Below are 8,072 nucleotides of genomic sequence, written 5' to 3'. Positions count from 1 at the left end.
AAAGAAAGCTCAGTGGTTGGCAGGAGCCAGGGAAAGAGCTGAATCGGTAAAGCGTGTTTTTTTGTTTTGTTTTGTTTTGTTTTGGGGTGTGTGTGTGTGTGTGTGTGTGTGTGTGTGTGTGTGTAAACAAGGGCTTCCTGCTCCGTGTGAGGGTGTGATTTGGGGATTTGAATGCATGTCACAATACAGGTGTTTGCCCAAACACAGAATGCCCCACAACCAAAATGAGCCCCACAGTAAAACCCGGGTGAGAACAAGTGCTATGGGCCAGCCCCAGCGGAGTCTTCTTTCTTGCCGTTCTTCTTGAGGCAGCAGAGGAGGAAGAGTGTTGGTGGAGGGTAGGACTATGTCTTACAAGATATTTAGGGTTGCTGTATAATAACAAAAAGTTTACTTATCTAAGTCTAAGTTACATTGTTACTGTAGCTGACCTGCCTTCTGTGATCCTCTGAGGCCAGAAACTGCAGTCTCTGGCACTTAGCACCTCATCCTAAAGCAGGAGGAGATTAAGAAAAGGATTAATTGCTAGAGCCTTTTCCTTTTTGTCCAGATGCCTCTGGGTTGTCAGGCTAGGGGGAAGTTTGGAGCAATAAACTTCTATTGAACCAGGAGAAGAGACTAACACTCACAGAAGGAAAAACTTTTACATAGGCAAATATGTATAAACTCACATAAATTCATATACAGTTTACCCATCCACATTTATACATTTCCATTCAAACCAATTTGGTTCAGATTGCATGCATTCTCACAATTACACACACACACACACACACACACACACACACATCCATATTTACATATGCATATGGAGAAAAGACCAAGCACTGGTGCAGAAAGAACTTACTCATTCTGGATGAAAAATGAGCTCCAATCTTTATTGCATAGCAAAAGAAAAAGCTTCTACCCTTTTTTCTTTTTTTTTTTCTTTTTTCTTTTTTTTTTTTTGCTAAATGAATTTAACCTGTTTGTAAGAAAGCTTTGTTCTTTTAATAAGATTAAGCCTGCCTTGTTATTAAGAAAACAATAATAATAATGTTCTGTCCCATGGTAAGGAGACGCCTGATTGCTCCTTCTGCTCTCTGCAGCTTCTTCTTTTTTCCTCATTCCCTCTGCATTCTGCACATTGCTCTCTTAGTTTTTTATATTACCTGGAGTTTCTAAGTTATTCCACTCTGCATTCTCCTTCTAATCTTGCTCTCTCCTCCTGCTCTGGTGTCAAAATAATGCTCTAACGCTCAATGCCTTTTCTCTGAAAGCTACACCTATACTTCTAAGTTCTTCTGGAGTTCAGTTCTGTCTAAAAATTTCTCCTCAGCTCCGTTCTGACACTTCTTTTTTGTCTTCAGCACTTATACATCTTTCAGAATATATGATCACATGTTTAAAAGTTCATCACAAATTCACACATAAAATCAAATCACAAATTGAAATAGAAGTTTACAGCAGAGAATGTTTACATGCATATCCATTAGGAGTAATTATTTAGCTAACCATTCATCACCTGTCACAGATCCACAGGTTCATAGAGTTAAAAACCATAACTAAGTTATTAGTGAAGTCCTGTATAGATACACCCAGTCAATATTTTATCTTCTGTCCTAGCACCTACAATAAATCTTAAGTTCCTTTTTTTATGACCTTTGGTTAATAGTTTTACAACCTCTTGGAATGTGTTCTGAGTAGTAGCAAGTCAGGTTACTATCTAGAAACAACTGACTGCTGACACATGGGAGACTGTCAGAGTTCTCATTGCAGTTTTGACTACCAGAAAGGACTTAATTGCAGTCCCAGTATAAAAGAGCTTAATAAATACTGATATAATCTTAGGAATTCTTATAGGATCATCATTAAGAATGCAGATGACATCCATTTGTCTATACAGAATCACTACAAGACAGTAGTAGTACATCTTTGTAGTTCTGCAGAGATCTGCTCAAAAGGGATGGGCTACTACCTAGTGATTTTTACACCATATTTTTAATAATAACAGGAAAAAAACATATTAATAGCAGGAATCTTTTCTAAAATGATTTTCTCCTGGGCCTTGCCTACCAGAGTTCCATCATAGAGGTTAATCTAAGGTGGTCATCTCAGGAAGCTCACCTGCTCGTACTAGCTTGTCCTATGCTGCTGGCTCCTGACAAAGAAGGGTCAATGCAACCCACTCGTCAGATGGCAGTGGTGGGAAGCTGTGTGTGGAGGGGACCAAGATGTATGCACACTCTCAGAGTCCTCTGCTCACTTTGACTGTGAACCCAAAGCCACTCTGACATGTGAAGTCTGTTATCATGATTACTATTATTTTGGCTTTCTTAGACAAGGTCTCATATGGTAGCCCAGGCTAGCCTCAACCTAACTTTGTAGCCAAAGATGACCTTGAACTTATGACTGTCCTCCTCCATCTCCCCACCCAGCTTTTATGTAGTTTCAGCACAAGCTTCATGGGTGATAGGTGAGCACTCTACCCACTGAGCCACGGCCATAGCACTAAAGTTGATTACTTTTTCCATGAATCATTAGAGATTTTGCAGTAATAGCAAATGGCCTGGCCTCCAACAGACACTGTCCAACAGGTCACTGCTGTCTTATGGCACTCTGGACACTTGTGATACCTCCCACCAGCAGTCCTAGGCTGCTACTATCCATGTAGCTGCAGGTTATGCATAAACTTCTGTATTATTCTTTAAGTGGCTAAGCAACATTACGTTTTACAGATGAACCAATGTTATTTAAAAAAATCATTCATTCTAAAGCATTCAATTGTGCCTACATCTTAACTATTAGAAATACTTAATTCAACAACTACACATTTCTATATTTTATACAGAATATAGTAGTTGAATATGCAATTTTATAGCCTTTTAAATTTAAGGCTCTGTTGAAACCATGGCTCCATATCATTAAAAGCCACTCATAAACACAATTTTAATGGCTGAGTAATAATATGTTACATTATGATCCCAATATCATTATAATATATCACAGCAACTACAGGAACACCCATCTGGCTCAGCATTATGCTGGCTCTAGTTTCCCCAAACTACAAATAATGTTCATATGCACGGGAGGGAGGGCTTTGTTTCTCTTTTCTTTTACACTGGCTTATTTTTAATTAGAATCATATGTCAAAACACTGATAGTTTTAAAACTGACGATAAAGTTCAGTTAGTTCCCAGCACTATGCCCAGTTTCAGACTGACCTGAGTGGTCAGAAAAGGTTCATCCCATGGCCCCCTTGACAGAACTATTAGCATTTTTTTCTGAGTGTGGCATACCTAGGTACCAGGCTCATCAATCCTCCTGAAGCCAAAAGGTTGCAAAATGCCCTCTGTCTGCACCTGGAAGGACAGTGAACCAGGGCAATGTGGCTTTGGGATTGCAAAAGCTGCATCTTCTCTCAGGAAGCTTGGTCTTTGATGGATGTGCCACCTTCCGCATCAATCATGTCACCAGAGGCATAATCAGCATCGTGGGTGGCAAACAGCTGAAAAATCAGTCTACTCCACCTCCATGAATTGCAGTGGCTTCCGAAAAGAAGAACAGCTGTTGTTCTGTAGCCTAGGAAGAGCTCTCAAGAGGAGCAGACCAACAGAACACATACATCTGGGGTTTTCTTGAACTGGCGTACACAACAGGAGTTGGGTAGTCTAGCGATGGCCGACTGCACCCTAGGAGGCTGAGAACCCGGTAACTGCTTAGTCTGGGAAGCTGGTCTCTCAACAGTCCCTATCCAGCGATGTGGGCCCAGAACTCCCTAGAGAGTCTGTCTGGCTTTCTGTCCGCTTGAAAAACCAGAGAAGACGGACTCTCTTGACAGCAGCGGAGGTCAGCAGCAAGTCCAAGAGGAAACACCAGCAATTACAACTACACTGCTCTTTCATTGGACAGCCTTGTCTCTGGGTCTGCTCTCTCATTGGGCTGCTTTGTCTCTGGGTCTGCTCTCTCATTGGGCTGCTTTGTCTCTGGGCTGCCCATTGGTAGACGCCTTCATGTAGTGGGTGTTCCCCAACTGATACTTTCTTGAAAGGATTGCACGTGGGGGAGAGAGGGCTTCCGAGTGGGTCTAAATTCTCCCAAGTTGGCAAACAAAAACAACCATGTGACACTTCCAGATGTCCTTCTGTGTCAGATGGGGCTGTTTGTAAGGAGGCTCATCCCCAGGGCTGAACAGTCAGTGCCTAAGTTACGCCGATAGCTGTGAAGAGACTACTACCAAGGCAGTTTATAAAGGAAGTACTTAATTTGGGTGTGGCTCACTATTTCAGAGGGTTAGTCCCTGACCATCACAGCAGGGAGTGCAGTGGCAGAGAGGCAGGCCTGGTGCTGGAGCAGTGGCTGTGAGTTCAACGTCATTAGGTTGCAAGCAGAGAGAAAGAGCCTGGGTTTGGCATGGGCTTTTGAAATGACACACCTCCTCCAAAAAGGCCACACCTCCTAATTCCTCCCAAACAGTTCCACAAACGGAGACCCAAACATTCAAATAGGAGAGCTTGTCTGTAGCTGAGGGTCATGGTTCCTGTCTGTGAGGACCCTTCCATGAGATTGCGGGAGCTTCATCGCAGCAAGGCAGCTGGGTTTCCAGGGCCATTACTTCTGAGATCCCATAAAATGGAAGCTGCTGGGCTCTCACAGTGCTATTACCCTACCAGGTTTCTCTTGCCAAGTCATAAACTACCACAGATGTAGTAGACTGCAGAGGTGCTCAGTCTGTGCCAGGATGCACGAAGCCGAGGAGGCTCTCAGTCAGTACTAGGCTGCATCAAGCTGTATATGTGCCCAGTCCGCTGTATCAGGCTATGGAGGTTCTCAGTCGATGCTAGGCTGCATCAAGCTGCATATGCGCCTAGTAGGAGCCGTTCTGCACTAGGCTGAAGTAGCACTCAGTTGGTGCCAGGCTGCACCAGGCTATAGAAAGCTGCAGAGGCGCTCAGTTGGTGCCTTGCAGTTCTGGGGGCGGTGGTAAGAAGCCCAGGCTGATGTGGCTTAGTTCTCTGCTCAGGGTTCCATAAGACTCTTATTTCTAGACACTTCTAGGGTCCCAGACTGGGTTTGTCTCTACTCTCCATCTACAAAACTGCAGAACAATAAAGGAAACCTTGTGCCTGTGTCCATGTCTGGCTTCCTCTTCTGCTGTCAACTAGAAAGAAACTCTGCCTTCCCAAGGCACACATGAATAAGGGAGGCAATCCCTCCTCTGTCCTGTGGTGCTGCCATATTCAGAAGCAATGTCACTGGAAGGAAAAGGGGCTGCAGAGGATGACTCAACAGGAGACCTACCTTCACGATCTCACCTACTACGTTGATACCTATGGTGCTTGATCATCTGTCCTGTGACGGTACCATATGCATAAGCAAAGGGAAGGGAACTGGAGGGTATGCGCCTCACTGGGCGACATTTATGACCTCACTTACTAATATTCATACCTATCAAAAGTCAAAGTCTAGACTGAGGGCAGAAGATATAGAGCCCACCCCCACCCCCTGCCAATGGAGGAGTGCTGAAGAACTTGTGGACCATGAGTAGATGGTTCAGTTGTTTTTCGTGTGAGAAGATGCAGCTGTATTAACATCTTATATATGTTCTCCCTCGCTTTCTGATGTTATTACCACAGTAAAATTCTTGAGGCAGGCTAAGCTTATAAAGAAAGGTGTTCTGAAGTGGAAATTTCTAGTTTCTTTGGAGACTCAGTTGTGTTATGTGATGTTTTTCTGGAAGCTGTCTTATGAGAGGATGTTTTGCTGAGAACAGACATGTGGCTTTGGGTTTCTCCGGAAGCTTCCTGGAAAGGGGGCATGTGATGTTTTGCTAGAGTGGATGCTTGAGATGATGTTTGGAAAGGGTGTAAATATAACCTAACAGACAGTAGACAGGGCTGTGTGGCATTGGTTCTCCTTGCCTCTCTTCACTGATCTTTGTTGGGCTTTGCTGATGCTGGTCTTCCCTGAGGGTGCTGTGGTACTGGTTCACCTTGCCTTCTTAGCTGATCATCGTTTGCACATAGAGCGAAACGCACCAAAGAACTTCTCATGATACTCAGGCAGCTTCTTGGCACTTCTGTGTGGACTCAGGCTAATTGGCAGAGCCTCGAATTATCGTCTGCTATTGCTGCTGATTCGTGTGAACTGAACTGCTGATATCCTGACAACGAAGATTGGGATCACCCCAGAGAACTATTTCTTTCTTTCTTTCTTTCTTTCTTTCTTTCTTTCTTTCTTTCTTTCTTTCTTTCTTTCTTTTTGTACCTTCATTCTTTTATTGTAGTTTATTTTTTTTAAGTAAATACAATTGCATCACATTCTTGTTTCCCTTTTGTACCCCCAACTCCTCCCAGAGACCCTCCTTTAATACCTACAATATCTTTTTGTCATATTCTTTAAAATTTATAGAATATTATAACAATAAAATGAGTATTATAAAAGTTGTTTGATATAAAAAAATCAATTTAACAGTTTAAGGTACATGCTTGTCTACAGCAATACTGAAAATACATGTTTTTTAATATAAATTTTAAATAACTCCAAACATATTAACTGAATATTTCAAAATAATATATCACTACTAGTATTTTCCTAAATGAACATAAATATATAAAGTCTTTTTGTTTGTTTGTTTGTTTTGTATTTAGTAGAGCTTAAAATCTTGGCTCTTACTGTGGTACAAGCCCAAATAAGAACAATTTTTAGACATTGGATTTCATTGTAATAAGGCTGTACTTCAATGACCCTCACATCACCAATGGGCTTTACCTCCATTGTAGCTAAGCTGAGAGTTGACAGTTTTGCCACGCCAAGGGATGAATTGTAGGCATGAGTTTTGGATACAGACTTCCTGCTATGGTCAAAGCTATTTGACTTGAGTGAGTGACTTTATTCTCAGCCCACAGAGAACAGGTTACATTCATTGAAGAAATGATGTGTGTATTAGGATGGTCTATCCATAAAGTCATTCACTGTTTCAATGAACAATGGTTCTGCTTGGAGGGTGGCACAGACATTAGGTGAGGGTAAGAATCTGGTTCATTGACTGTGATAATTTGGAAAAGCATTCCTCTCAGAGAAAGAGTAACTTATAAAGTCCTCTTCTTCAAATTTGATACAAGAGTTACAAATGTCAAGAAAAGCATTCATTCTCACTCTTTGTTGTTCTCTTACAAGGCCTTTCCCAATTTAATTGTCTATGTTTCTTTTGGGTATATAAATACTTTTGAAATATGTAAGCAGTTCTGAAAACCATAGTATAGTGTAAAAGCATGAAATAAACAATACTACTAATAGAGAGGCTGAGATAGGAGAAGCAAGACCCTTATGTTGTACACAGCAAGATACTGTCATGAACAAACAAGCTGAAAGTGTATATGGATTGTATAATATTGGACCAATTTCTCCAATTACCAAATTAGAGAGACCATTGGATGACAGTCAACAAATTTCTACTTCCTTATATTTTTGAATTTCAATCGATAAGGATATGTTGGTAATATTAATTCATATTAAGATAGTAAGAAAAAGTAATTGTTACTTCCTGTTGTTTTTGTTGTTAGAGGTGTTGACACAGGCTGGAGTTATCACAGAGAAGGGAGCTTCAGTTGGGGAAGTACCTCCATGAGATCCAGCTATGGGGCATTTTCTCAATTAGTGATCAAGCGGGTAGGGTCCCTTGTGGGTGGTGCCATCTCTGGGCTGGAAGTCTTGGGTTCTATAACAGAGCAGGCTGAGCAAGGCAGGGGAAGCAAGCCAGTAAGAAACATCTCTCCATGGCCTCTGCATCAGCTCCTGTTTCCTGACCTGCTTGAGTTCCAGTCCTGACTTCCTCTGGTGATCAACAGCAATGTGGCAGTAAGCTAAATAAACTCTTTCCTCCCCAACTTGCTTCTTGGTCATGATGTTTGTGCAGGAATAGAAACCCTGATGAAGACAGTGTAGTTTTGCTCCTTATGGTGATATTTTCCATTTATTATCCTTTGTAGGGCTGGATTTGTGGAAAGATATTGTGTAAAATTTTATTTGTCATGGAATATCTTGTTTTCTCCATCTATGGTAATTGAGAGTTTTGCTGGGTATAGTAGCCT

The sequence above is a fragment of the Mastomys coucha genome, unplaced genomic scaffold, assembly GCF_008632895.1.
Source record: "Mastomys coucha isolate ucsf_1 unplaced genomic scaffold, UCSF_Mcou_1 pScaffold12, whole genome shotgun sequence".
Taxonomy (NCBI): domain Eukaryota; kingdom Metazoa; phylum Chordata; class Mammalia; order Rodentia; family Muridae; genus Mastomys; species Mastomys coucha.
This window is presented reverse-complemented; position numbering follows the sequence as displayed.